Below are 13,280 nucleotides of genomic sequence, written 5' to 3'. Positions count from 1 at the left end.
TCAGCCCCCACATTGACAATACAAACAGTACAGCAGCACATGTTCTCTCAGTCCACACAGAAACCACTGGATTCTCCAGACAGTTCCTGGACCCACACATGCAGCCAGACACAGGCTGGAGAACATAGGCACTGACTCCGTGGGTTCTCCAAGGTTGAAGTATCCACAGGAAAAAAATGGTGGGTGCTGAGCACCCATCAGCAGCCCCCCCCCATCAGATCCTCTCCCTCCCTCCGTCCCTCCCAGCGCCTCCTGCCCGCCACAGATCAGCTGTTCAGCAACGTGCAGGAGGTGTTGGGAGAAAGGGGGAACAGCGAGGGCAGGGGGTGCTTGGGGGAGGAGGCGGAACAGGGCAGGAAGAGGTGGGGCAGGGCTTTGGGGGAAGGGGTAGAGTGGGGGCGGGACCTGGGACAGAGCAAGGGTCAAGCACCTTCCAGCACCTTAGAAAGTCGGCGCCTCTGCTGGATCGGATCTTCAGCCCAGACACGGCCATTGGAGATATTACCAACATGCCACTCTCCTGGTATGATCACCACCTCGTCCAAGCAGAGGTCAGAGTCGTCCCACCAACCCACCAGGGCAGCATGCAACGGAAGCTGTCCTGCCCTTGAAGACTCCTTAGGCTTTCAACTCACCCTAGTAACCACCAAGTTCCAACAACCTATGAAATCGGCCAGCATCAAGCTTTCCCCACAATCACAGCCCAGCACAGAGTCAGCTCCAGAGGCACTAAACGATGGCCTCCTCGGGGCCACAGGCACAGGAAAGCTCTCCATGCCGCTGGACTGGCTACATCACAGCTGCAGATGGCCCAGCACTTCCTCTCCAGCAGCTCTCACCTGCGTGGTACCAGAGTCCATGCTATTGCTATTGTTTCTCCCTGGGAAGGTATTTATATGCTGAATCAAGTCACCTTTCAATCTCCTTTGTACCGATGGGGCTCGTTAGCTTACTACTCCCCTGTTGCCTCTCTGCTCTGACCACTGCATTCTTTTCAGAGTCGCTGCTTTCAAGAACACTGTTCCCCATTCTGTAGGGACGGCCTGCATTCTGTGTCCCTAGATGTGCAAGTTTGCCTGTGGCTGTGTTAAAACACATTGGGTTGGAATGGGCCCACCTAACCAGCTGATCCAGACCGCTCAGTATGACTGCTCTGTTCTCAGCATTATTCACCGCTCTGCCCATCTTTGGGTCATCCACAGACTCTCTCAGCAGTGTTTTTACTTCCAGATCACTGAGGAAAATGTTGAATAGCATCAGCACTAGAACTGATCCCTGCAAAATCCCACTAGAAACACCCAGTTCAGCCCCCCGCCCCCCAAAACATTTTTCACATGGCACACCCCAGGCTCCCCACCAATCCACTCCCCGCTGGCTCCATTATGCAGGGTAGGTACTTGCTGCAGCTCTTTGACTGACAGAGCTCCAGGGGTCCAGATTGCTTCCATGCTTCTACTTAAACCAAGCAGAGGAACAGGACATTTTCAATGCAGCTGGGTTTCCCCTGCTTAGTCTGACCTCTACTGTGCTACCTGCTACTGCTGCCTGAATCTGACCTCCTGGTATCCGACCCTGCCGTCTCCTAACACCTCTCTCGGTCTGCCCTTTCTCAGACTCTGTCCACCTTGTATCCAACCCGGCCTGGCTCCCAGCTCATGCTCAGACCATTAGATCAGACTGCCCACACCCTGGCCGTGACAGTGAGCTGCTGGAAAGGGTGATGCTGGGCAGGCTGCCGGGGACCTGGCCACACAGCAGCAGTGAGGAGGAGCAGTGACAGCCACCCCACAGGCCACTCAGGGTGGGCCTCATGGTGGGGTGCCCTAGAGTGTGCAGGTAACACAGATGGCTCAAGGCGTAACCCCACAGCCTTTCCTGCATTATGGGGAGGGTGACAAGACCAAAACGAAATGCTATTGAGACTTCCATGCACCACGTTGCACCATGACTCACTCAATTTTGGCCCCCCACTCCCTCCGCCATGACAGTGGGGCCACAGTGCCAAACCTCAGTGGTCCTGCAACTCCAGTGCACCAAGTAGCAATATCACTAACTCAGTTTTGGCCCTGCCGCTCCCCCATCATGACAGAGGGGCTGCAGAGCAGTGGCATGGCCCTCGCTGCTCCTCCTTGCCACTGCTGTTGGGAGGGCGCACTGCTGATGCGTTGGTGCCCCTGCCAATGGTATGCATCATGTGTAACAAGAACACAGGTGGGGGGTGCTACCGCCCCCATTCAGGGACAAGTCCCACTTTCTGAAACCTGTCAGTTAACCAGTTCTCTATCCGTTTATCATGTGCTTTATTGGTATTATATAGCACTAAGAGTTTAGTCAGAATGTCGCGCAGAACCAAGTCAAACACCTTACAAAAGTCTCAATATATTACATCTATGGAGTTATCTTCATCAACCAAGCTTATAATCTCATCATCAAATTAAATCAAGTTCGTTTGACAAGACCTATTTTCCATAAAACCATATTGACTGGCATTTATATCCCCATCCTTTAATTCTTTGTTGAATTAATTCCATAGCAGCATTCCCATTATTTTGCCTGGAACTGACATTAGACTAACCAGCCTAGTTACCTGGGTCATCCCACTTGCCCTTTTTGAATATTGGCAAACATTAGCACTCTTCCAGTCTTCTGAAATATCCCTAGTATTCCAAGATTTATTAAAATTAACATCAGTGGGACAGAGATCTTCGCAGCCAGCTCTTCTAGGACTCTTGAGTACAAGTTCAGCAGACCTACCAATTTAAAAATGTTCATCCCTAGTAGATGTTGTATAGCATCCTCCTGGGATACTAAGAGACTGGAAAATACTTCACTCTACACATATGATATAAGTACATCAGCCTGCTTCTTTTCAGATACACAAGAGACGAAGGACTGTTCAAACAAAATGTGTTTGAACACAGCCAAATGCAAAATCATACATCTAGGAGCAAGGAATGTGTGGCATACACTCAGAATGGGGAACTGTATCCGGGAAAGCAGTGATTCTGAAAAGAATTTAGAGGTCATTATGAATAAGCAACTCAACATTAGCTCCCAGTGTGATGCTGAGGCAAAATAAACAGGGGAATAGTGAGTAGGAGATCGGAGACTGGAGTAAGAGATTTAACCTCTATATATGGTATTGGTGAGACTGAGCATGGTTCTGGTACCCACATTTTGAAAAGGATGTTGAACAACTGGAGAAGGTGCAGCAAAGAGCCACAACAATTTTTCAAGGGCTGAAGTGAGAGGCTTAAATACTTCAATCTGTTCAGTCCATCAAAAAGATCAAAAAGTGACTTGATTACAGTGTATTAATACCTTCATGGGGAGAAAATACTAGGTACTGAATGGGTCTTTAATCTAAATCGAGAAAGGTCTAATGAACCAATGGCTGAAAGATGAAGTCAGACAAAACACATTAGAAAGTAGGTACAAATTTTAAGAGTGAAAGTAATTAGTCATTGGAACAAACTCCCAAGGGAAGTGGTGGAATCTCCCTCTTTTGATATCTTGGAAGCCAGACAGGACACCAAAGGGTAATATTAGACCTAGCCCATAGTCATTTGTTTGAGGGACACTGAGGGATGGATAAACCCCTAGATAGAATCCTATGGAGGCTCTTTAGGCCAGAAGTCTATCTGGAGGCTTGATGCTATTGGGCCTCCTGCCCAAAATGCCCATTATGCGGCCCACAACCTCACTTAAGGACCTCTTCAGTACCCCTACTGATTACTGAAGTCCTTTTGAGAGGATAGTGATGGACCTGTCATGCCCACCTGAGCTCAATGTGCACCTGTGATTCTGGACCATGCTACACGATACCTGGAGGCCATACTCTGTGAAACGCAATGTCCAAGATGAAAGCAAAGGAGTTAATCCAATTTTTTCTACGTAGGAATACCCAAGGAGATTCTGACGGATCACAGGATCCCCTTCATGTCAAAATTGATGGAAGATCTGTGTGAAATGCTCTAAATACAGGCCCTACTAACCTCAGTTACCTTCCACAGACTGATGGCCTCACCAAATGCTTTAACAGAACACTAAAGGGCATGATATCGAAAGTAGTGAGTCAAGACAGGAGAAATCGGGATACCTTGCTAACCTACCTGATATTTGCTATAAGAGAGGTTCCCCAGGCTTTCACCAGGTTTTCCGAGCTGCTACCCCCATGGCATATTAGACACTGCCAAGGAGGGCTGAGAAGAACAGCCTACCCTGGGAAGTAACATCACTGAATATGCAATGCAGATGCGGGACAGAGTAGCCCAAATTAACCCCCTAGTGTGAGAGCACATGGAAAAAGCACAGGAGGGCCAACAGACCTATTACAATTGTCGAGAAAAGGTTTGGAAATTCCAGGCAGAGGATTGAGCAATGGTGCAGGTGCCTACAGCAGAAAGCAAGCTCTGAGCCAGATGGCAAGAGCCATACAAAGTAATAGAAACGGTTGGGGAGGTTGACTATAAGATTTGACAACCTGAGGAGGTGGACCCACAGAGAGGACTGCCATGGAGTAGTGGACTATGTAACAGGTAGTTTGGGGGGCCTCTATCAGGGGTTGGAGATCAGGAGGATGACCTACGTCTAGGAGAAGAGAGCCAAGAGGAACTGGAGCGGGTTTCATTCAAGGGAACAAGGGTGGGCCGGGGACAAGGAGGAGGAGTGCTCATGCTCTAAGGGAGGGCGAGAAGTTGTCGGTACCAGTTCAGGGGCCAGCACTACTTTCAGCATTTGTGCTTGAGTCGGTGCAAGGGCTCTGTGTGATAATCTGAAGCAGCCGCACACAGCAGCAACTCTCCCGAGACTCAGAGGGGCAGCCGGGTTAGTCTGTATCAGCAAAAACAACGAGGGGTCCTTGTGGCACCTTAGAGACTAACACATTTATTTGGGCATAAGCTTTCGTGGGCTGTTAAGGGTTCCTTTATCTGAGCCAACTCTGGTACTAGCAGCTTCAGCACCAGGGAGAGTTCCTCAGTACCAGGCTTCAGAGCCAGGGTAAATTTGGTTCCTCTCAGATCTGGGTTATTCAAGGTTTCAGCCTCTTTAGCCTGCGTGGCATGGCTTGGCCCAAGGGCTGAAGAGATAGAAGGCCTATGGCTTTTCTTGGGTTCCTCTGGCCTCTCCCGTTCCGGAAAGTCAGCTAGCACCGAGAATCTCCCTTGCAGTGGAGGTTCAGTCTGCCCTGCCTCAGTGAAGAGGTGATACCATGCTTTAGTGCCAAGGTCCTAGCTGGTGCCAAACTTGGTTTAGGGAGCTGAGGCTGGTCAGCAGAGAGGGCAATGCAGCCTTTATCACTCATAGGAGTTTAGGAGAACGATCCCCACTCCCAGGGGCACTAACTGAATGGAACCTGTGGGAAGAGAGTCAATTTTGAGTCAGAAAGCCATCCTACAGGATCCAATGCTCCTCTCACAGACTGTTCCCAGGGGAAGAATTTAGTCAAGTGTCCCTGGGACAAGACCTGGTGGGAAACAACCAACAAACCAAACATCGCTCTGAGAGATGGCTCTCACCCAAGTAGACAAGACACCAACTATGCCCATCCATAAGGAGAATGAAACCATCACACAATGGACATGACTTAAAACTTGAAAGGGTTGATTCCACCACCAGGCTGAAACAGTAATGGCACTAGGTGCCCAACAAGGCAAACAAAAATGATAAAAGGAGGATTTTATTTTATTAAAGAAAATTTAAGAACTAAAGGGAGTCTGCCAATTGAATAGAAACCCCAAACTGCTACCTCACTAAAGAGAGACATTGTGCTACAGGGGAGTAGGTGAGTACCAGCACGCATCTCACTGCTACGGCTGGTAAAAGGGAATTGATGGACAGCTGCATCCACGCGGCACTTCATACTTTGAGCTGTGAGGGGGAGGGAGGGTTGCACAAGGACACACAGGGCACAGTCGGTCCCAACAAACACTTTTGCCCATAAGATTCTGATCTCTCATGCATTGGATCAGTGCACCAAAGAAGAAATCCACAGGCAAAAAAACTCATAGAACAACCCTAACATAAACTCTAATCCTTTTAGAGTGTCTATCATTTTTTTTTATCTAATGACAGTAATAACTACCAAAGACAGCAGTGATGCACATTGTAGGTCTGCTCTTTATGTGCAGGACCTACAGCTGTTAGCGTGGCGACAGTAGGAGATAGTGCATCCTACCCCAGGTGTAACACGTCCCATTGTCATGTTTCAATGGGGGGGAGAGGGAGACCCCAAGTTCCCTAATGCAGTGTTATTGTAGGAGGCTCAAGAATCTCCATTGTAATCCAGAGAGGAGTTTGGAGTCAGACACAACAAGGTAGCACTTTAACAGAGAATGCAAAGGCACTCACGTGTGCTGCAGTGAAACTAGATGACCTTTCCTTCTATTTATCAAATTGCCTATACTTCCCGTTTCAAGGCTGGGGAAATTAATGAATAAGGAGCCTATAAATTACAGCCAGGCTAGATCACTGCAACATACTGTACCGGGAATGAGTAAGCAAACCCTGAAAAAACATTCAGCTGGCCTACAGTTGCCCAGAAACATTGGCAGACAGGAGCATATCACCCCAGTGCTTCCATCAGTACACTGGCTTCCCACTAAACACTGGTCCAATTCAAGGTCATGGCACTAATCACCAGAGCTCTCGCAGAACTAGGTTACGTGAAAGACCACCTCTCTTTCTGTGTGACTAAGACCTTCTTCGATAGCTGAGCTCATGTACATAATTCACAAAAACCTATGCAAAACCTCTCAAGGGGAACCGGAAAGCCTGTTATAGCACAGAAAAGAAAAAAATCCCACTCCTCAGAATGCTAGCTAACCCAGACTGCCAGCATCAGACCCGAGCATCACAAGCTGTGCAGAGCTCTAATTATACTTTCCTGAGAAAAGAAAACCCCAAGAGGCCTCACCAGCGCAGAGCGAAGCCCCACGTCTCCCTGTCTAGCAGACTGATGACACAGAAAGAACCTCTGAAAGGACTGAGGGATCTTGCCAGCTGGTAAAAGCTAGTTGAGAACTCTGGGCAAGCCCCTCCACGAAGCCTGGGCTCTGAAGCATGCCAGAGCCTGACTAAATGCCACAAACACACTGGGGGCATTCCACTCACGTGCCCAGCAAACACCCAGTCTCTCACATGTTCCTGGTCACCAAGAAGGAACGGGCAACTCTTCTCTAGCAGAATCCAACTTCCCTCAGAATTCTGGGCCCCAAGCAACAGAGCAGAGGCTGCCATGCTGGACTGGTGATGATCTCCTCATAGCTGTGCTCAGTGACAAGGTGTCTAGGCTCCCTACTGTGATCCATGTGCTGCCAGTGACAGTGCCAAGCCCTGTGTACACAACATAGCAGGACCCACGGGGCCTAGTCCAAAACGGGGGAATGGAATAGCTGCTTCTTCACATTGACAGCCTTCACTTGTGGAATCCCACGGGCCTCAAGCCTTCCATACTGCCATACACAGGCTCAAAGGCCAGCTAAGGGCTCAGTCAACACCCACTGAAAGGGCGTCAAGCGCAAATCTATAAAGAGGACACTATGCTCCCGCAACAAGACACACCAGCCTAGGGATCCCCAAGAAGCAGCAGCTTTCTTGGTGGCGGGAACTCCTCCCTCCCAAACACACGCCCAAAGGGACCCCCAAGGTTACTATCCACACAGATACCATCCCACAGGGAACCACCTCCTCCCCTGCCTCCCATATTCACCATAAGTGGGACACAATGCCCTACCCCAAACTGACACTCAGCTCACGCACCTCACCTAGGAAATTAACCCCCTTCCAACTACTACACTAAGGGAACCAACCGTACCACGCCCTGCGATATACCCACCACCAGCTACTACCCTAGGACAACCCGCCCTGCCTCCTGCAGGGATACACCTCTTCCAGCTACCACCCTACAGAAATCTGCTGGTGGGGGAGAAAGAAAGGAAGCTGGTTCCCAGCTATACCACAGGGGAACAATTCCCTGCTAAGCTACATCCCAGAGAAATCTGCTCCTCCTCCCTTCTGAGCTACCCCATCCCAGCTACTCTCCCTGGAACTCCTCAACATCACCATCATAGAATACCCTTATCTACCACTCCAGGGGAACTCATTCTCCTCCCCCAGGGAAAAACCTCCCAGTTATGCCCCCACAGGAAGATGCCCCCTCCAACAAATAGTCTTTCCAAGCTACAACACCCAGGGAACCCACTCAACTTTCCCCAGGGACTCCCTACAGCCCAAAGGAACCGGCTACCACTCCCGGGAATACCCCCCCTCCTATGCCCCATGGGAACCTGCTCCCCACTCCATGGGGATAGTCTCTTCCAGCTACAACGCATGCTGACCAGCTTCTCTCCCTCCCTCTCCCTAAAGCCTTGGGGAACCTATTCCCCTTCCTAGAGATACGCACTCCAAGCTACGCTCCAATGAAACCCATTCCTGTGAGACTCACTCCAGTGATGCTCCCCCAGATACACCTAGCTATGCCCCAGTGTAATCCACAGCCCCCCACAGCTACGACACTAAGGAAACTGGCTCCTGCCTCAGGATATGCCCTCCCAGCTATGACCCCAGAGGAACCCACCAGGGATACCCCTTCCCAGTCTTTACCTCCCAGGGAACCCTGCTACAGCACAGGGGATCAGGGAACCCTGCTACAGCAACAGGGGATATGGCTCCTGCCCCAGGATATGCCATCCCAGCTTCACTCCCAGGGAACCCTGCTCCTAGCATCGCCCTCAGCATCACCCCACTCCTGCGCAGGGGCTACCCCCTCCCGTCACCCCCAGCGAACCCCGCTCCTGCGCAGGGGTTACCCCCTCCAAGCATCGCCCCCAGAGAACCCCGCTCCTGTGCAGGGGTTACCACCTCCCAGCATCGCCCCCAGGGAACCCCCTCCCAGCATCGACCCCAGAGTCACCCCGCTCCTGCGCAGAGGTTACCCCCTTCCAGCATCACCTCCAGCAAACCCCGCTAATGTGCAGGGGTTACCGCCTCCCAGCATCTCCCCCAGGGAACCCCCTCCCAGCATCACCCCGCTCCTGTGCAGGGGCTACCCCCTCCCAGCGTCACCCCCAGAGAACCCCGCTCCTGCGCAGAAGTTACCCCCTCCCAGCGTCACCCCCAGAGAACCCCACTCCTGCACAGAGGTTACCCCCTCCCAGCGTCACCCCCAGGGTCACCCCACTCTTGTGCAGAGGTTACCCCCTCCCAGCGTCACCCCCAGGGTCACCCCACTCTTGTGCAGAGGTTACCCCCTCCCAGCGTCACCCCCAGGGTCACCCCACTCTTGTGCAGAGGTTACCCCCTTCCCAGCATCGCCCCCAGGGAGCCCCGCTCCTGCGCAGGGGTTACCCCCTCCCAGCGTCGCCCCCAGAGAGCCCCGCTCCTGCGCAGGGGTTACCCCCTCCCAGCGTCGCCCCCAGAGAGCCCCGCTCTTGTGCAGAGGTTACCCCCTTCCCAGCATCGCCCCCAGGGAGCCCCGCTCCCGCGCAGGGGTCACCCCCTCCTGGCATCGCCCCCAGGGAGCCCCGCTCCCGCGCAGGGGTCGCCCCCTCCCGGCGTCGGCCCCACTCCTGCGCAGGGCTTACCCCCTCCCAGCGTCGCCCCCAGGGAGCCCCGCTCCCGCGCAGGGGTCGCCCCCCCCCCGGCGTCGGCCCCAGAGAGCCCCGCTCCCGCGCAGGGCTTACCCCTGTTAGGCCTGAATAAAAATATAGCAAACAAAAGCAGGTATGCCAACCTGACCAAAGTCAGGCTAACAAAGGTTTGTGGGTAATCCCTAAGTGGAAAACACTGAAAAGCAGCAGCATGTTTCACAAGCGCTGGAAAAAAGTGAGATAAGAAAAAAGCTGCATTCCTGGCATAGTACCAGATGTGCTGTGTTCGGGCAGCTCCTTCGAAGAACTGATAAAAGTTCTAGTTTCCCAGCCTCCTTGTTTTCGCTCGCGGGCTGGTTCTCTCGGAAGACGAGCTGCTCTCTATTAATGCGTGCACTTGTCAATAAAAAGCTTTTGATAGAACCTTGCTGGTGTTGCCTGTCTCTCTCGCGGTCAAACAACAAACTTTGCCGTCTGGGTTAGAGTCCCTGACACCCCCTCCCGGCGTCGCCCCCAGGGAGCCCCGCTCCCGCGCAGGGGTCACCCCCTCCCGGCGTCGCCCCCAGGGAGCCCCGCTCCCGCGCAGGGGTCGTCCCCCCCCCGGCGTCGGCCCCAGAGAGCCCCGCTCCTGCGCAGGGCTTACCCCCTCCCAGCGTCGCCCCCAGGGAGCCCCGCTCCCGCGCAGGGGTCGCCCCCTCCCGGCGTTGGCCCCACCACACTGCAGCATGAAGTGTCCCCGCTCCCCCCTCAGAGATGCCCCCTCCCTGCTGCAGCCCTCGGGGCCCCGCCCTCCCCACGTGCTGACAGACAGGCGAGGTGCGAAGCCCGAGTCCAGCCTCTCTAGGCCCCGCCCCCTCCAACATAACCCGCTCGACATGTTTTTAGGCTCCCCGAGGGGCCTGCCCAGAGGTGGGCCCGTTCCCGCTCTTGATTGGCTGCGCCGCCCCTCACTCCGCCGTGTCCCGCCCTGCCCCGGGGCGTGCTGGGAGTGCGAGTCCCCGCGCCGGGCCGGCCCCGCCCAGAGCGCAGCCTGGGAGCAGGGCGAAACTACAATTCCCACCGTGCCCCGGGCGCCCCGAGCTGAGGCGCCTCGGCCCGCAGTGCCCCCGTCCTCTGGCTCGCAGCGCTCCCTTCCCCCGGTTCGGCCCGGCCCGGCCCGGCCCCCTCGGCCTCGGCTCTCACCTGGTCCCCGCCGCCGCCCCGTTCTCCGGCCGGCGCATCGCCCCGCGGCCCTCACTGCGGCCCCGCCGGGCTCCGCGCCGCCGCCTGCCCCGGGAGCATCCTCGCGCACCGGCCTGGGGATCCGCGGCGGCAGGAGGCGGCGCAGGCAGCGGGATTCGCCCACAATGCACCGCGCGCGGCTCCAGCAGCATCGGCCTGACATCACCCGCAGCGCCGCCCCTCGCGCCCCGCCTGCTCTGCGCCGCGGCCAGCACCAGCCCCCGGCTGTAGATGTGCGCAGCCCCCGCTCCTTCCCCACGCCCCACCTGCAGCTGGGCACCTCCCCCGGGCATCTCCAGCTGAGCACACAGCCCCTGCAACGCCCCCATGCACCTGCAGCCTGGCACACTGCACCTGCAACGCCCCCATGCACCTCCAAATGCGCACACAGCCCCTGCAACGCCCCCACGCCCCACCTGCAGCTGGGCACCTCCCCCGGGCATCTCCAGCTGAGCACACAGCCCCTGCAATGCCCCCATGCACCTGCAGCCTGGCACACTGCACCTGCAACGCCCCCATGCACCTGCAGCCTGGCACACTGCACCTGCAACGCCCCCATGCACCTCCAAATGTGCACACAGCCCCTGCAACGCCCCCATGCACCTCGAAATGTGCACACAGGCCCTGCAACGCCCCCATGCACCTGCAGCCTGGCACACAGCCCCTGCAACGCCCCCATGCACCTCCAAATGCGCACACAGCCCCTGCAACGCCCCCATGCACCTGCTGCCCCCACGCACCTGCAGCAGTGCACACAGCCCCTGCAACGCCCCCCTGCACCTGCAGCTGGGCACACTGCCCCTGCAGTGCCCCCCATGCACATGCACACACAGCCTTTGCAGCCCCCAAACACACCTGCACCTGGACACAGCCCCCATGCACCTCCAACTGGGCACACAGCCCCCCCATGCACCTCCAAATGCACACACAGCCCCTGCAACGCCCCCATGCACCTGCAGCTGGGCACATTGCCCCTGCAGTGCCCCCCATGCACATGGACACACAACCTTTGCAGCCCCCAAACACACCTGCACCTTGACGCAGCCCCCATGCACCTCCAACTGGGCACACAGCCCCTGCAATGCCCCATGCACCTGCAGGTGGGCGCACAGCCCCTGCAATGCCCCGCATGCACATGCGCACACAGCCCCTGCAGCCCCCAAACACACCTGCAGCTGGGCACATCCCCGAGGCACCTCCAACTGGACACACAGCCCCTGCAGCCCCCCATGCACCTGAACACATAGCCCCTGCAGCTGGGCACATCCTCCATCCACATCCAACTGTGCACACAGCCCCTGCAGCCCCCCACGCCCCTGCAGCTGGGCACACAGCCCCTGCAATGCTCCCATGCACCTGCAGCTGGGCACCTCCCCCACGCACCTCCAACTGTGCACACAGCCCCTGCAGCCCCCCATGCCCCTGCAGCTGGGCACACAGCCCCTGCAGCCCCCCACGCACATGCACACACAGCCCCTGCAACCCCCCCCACCTGCAGCTGCGCACATCCCCCATGCACCTCCAACTGTGCACACAGCCCCTGCAGCCCCCCATGCACCTGCAGCTGGGCACACAGCCCCTGCAGCCCCCACACACACCTACAGCTGGGCACATCCCCCATGCACCTCCAACTGTGCATACAGTCCGTGCAACACCCCACCACACACACACCTGCATGCATTTCCCACATGCCTCCAAATGTGCACACAGCCCCCCATGCATCTGCAGCTGTGTTCACAGCCCCCACATACATTCCAGACACCTACAGATTTCCACAGCTCCTGCAAGCCCCATGAAACTGCAAATTTGCACATCCACACAACTGCAGCTGGGCACACAGCCCCTGCAACCTCACCCCCACCCCTCCAAATGTGCACACAGCCCCTCCAGCCCCCCATGAACCCACAGCTGTGCACACAGCCCACACACATACTCCAGACACCTATAGATTTGCACAGCCCCTGCAACTGCAGATTTGTGCAGCCCCCATGCACCTGGAGTTGTGCACACCACCCCTGCAACTCCATCTACCTGCAGCTGATGCACCTTCCCATGCGCGCACACAGTTGTGTACACAGCCTGCACACTCCCACACCCCTGCAGAGTGCACCCAGTCCTTGCCCTCTCATACATCTGCAGAGGTGCATATGGCCCTTGCCCGTACACACACATCTGGAGATGTGCACATCTCCCGGACAGCTGCAGATGTGAACACAGCTGCTGTGTGCACAGATGTGCACCTTGTGATATACACACAGGCTCTGCACTCTCATACCCCTGTAGATGTGGACTCAGCCATTGCATAGATGGACATGCATATGTGCCAGGAGATAAACAGCTCCATTTTCTCTATGGGAGCAGATTCCTGGAATCACCAGGGTCAGAGCTGGCAGCAGCTTCCTTACTGAGTCTGAGCTCCCCTGCCCTTCCTTATCCCTTCCTCCCCTACATTTTCTGTGCCTTCTCCAT

General features: G+C 55.5%; 1 protein-coding gene across 1 annotated transcript in view; it reads right to left on the bottom strand.

Annotated features, from left to right (window-relative positions):
* TTBK1 (tau tubulin kinase 1) overlaps positions 1-10,842 on the bottom strand; it is a 154,488-nt gene extending 143,646 nt beyond the window's left edge. The window contains exon 1 of the mRNA XM_050951172.1: positions 10,773-10,842. The gene's annotated coding sequence lies outside the window, so the exon portion shown is untranslated. The remainder of the gene's footprint in view (positions 1-10,772) is intronic.
* Between the last annotated feature and the right edge of the window lie 2,438 nt (positions 10,843-13,280).

This window comes from Gopherus flavomarginatus, chromosome 4 (assembly GCF_025201925.1).
Source record: "Gopherus flavomarginatus isolate rGopFla2 chromosome 4, rGopFla2.mat.asm, whole genome shotgun sequence".
NCBI classification, from domain to species: Eukaryota; Metazoa; Chordata; order Testudines; family Testudinidae; genus Gopherus; species Gopherus flavomarginatus.
This window is presented reverse-complemented; position numbering and strand designations above follow the sequence as displayed.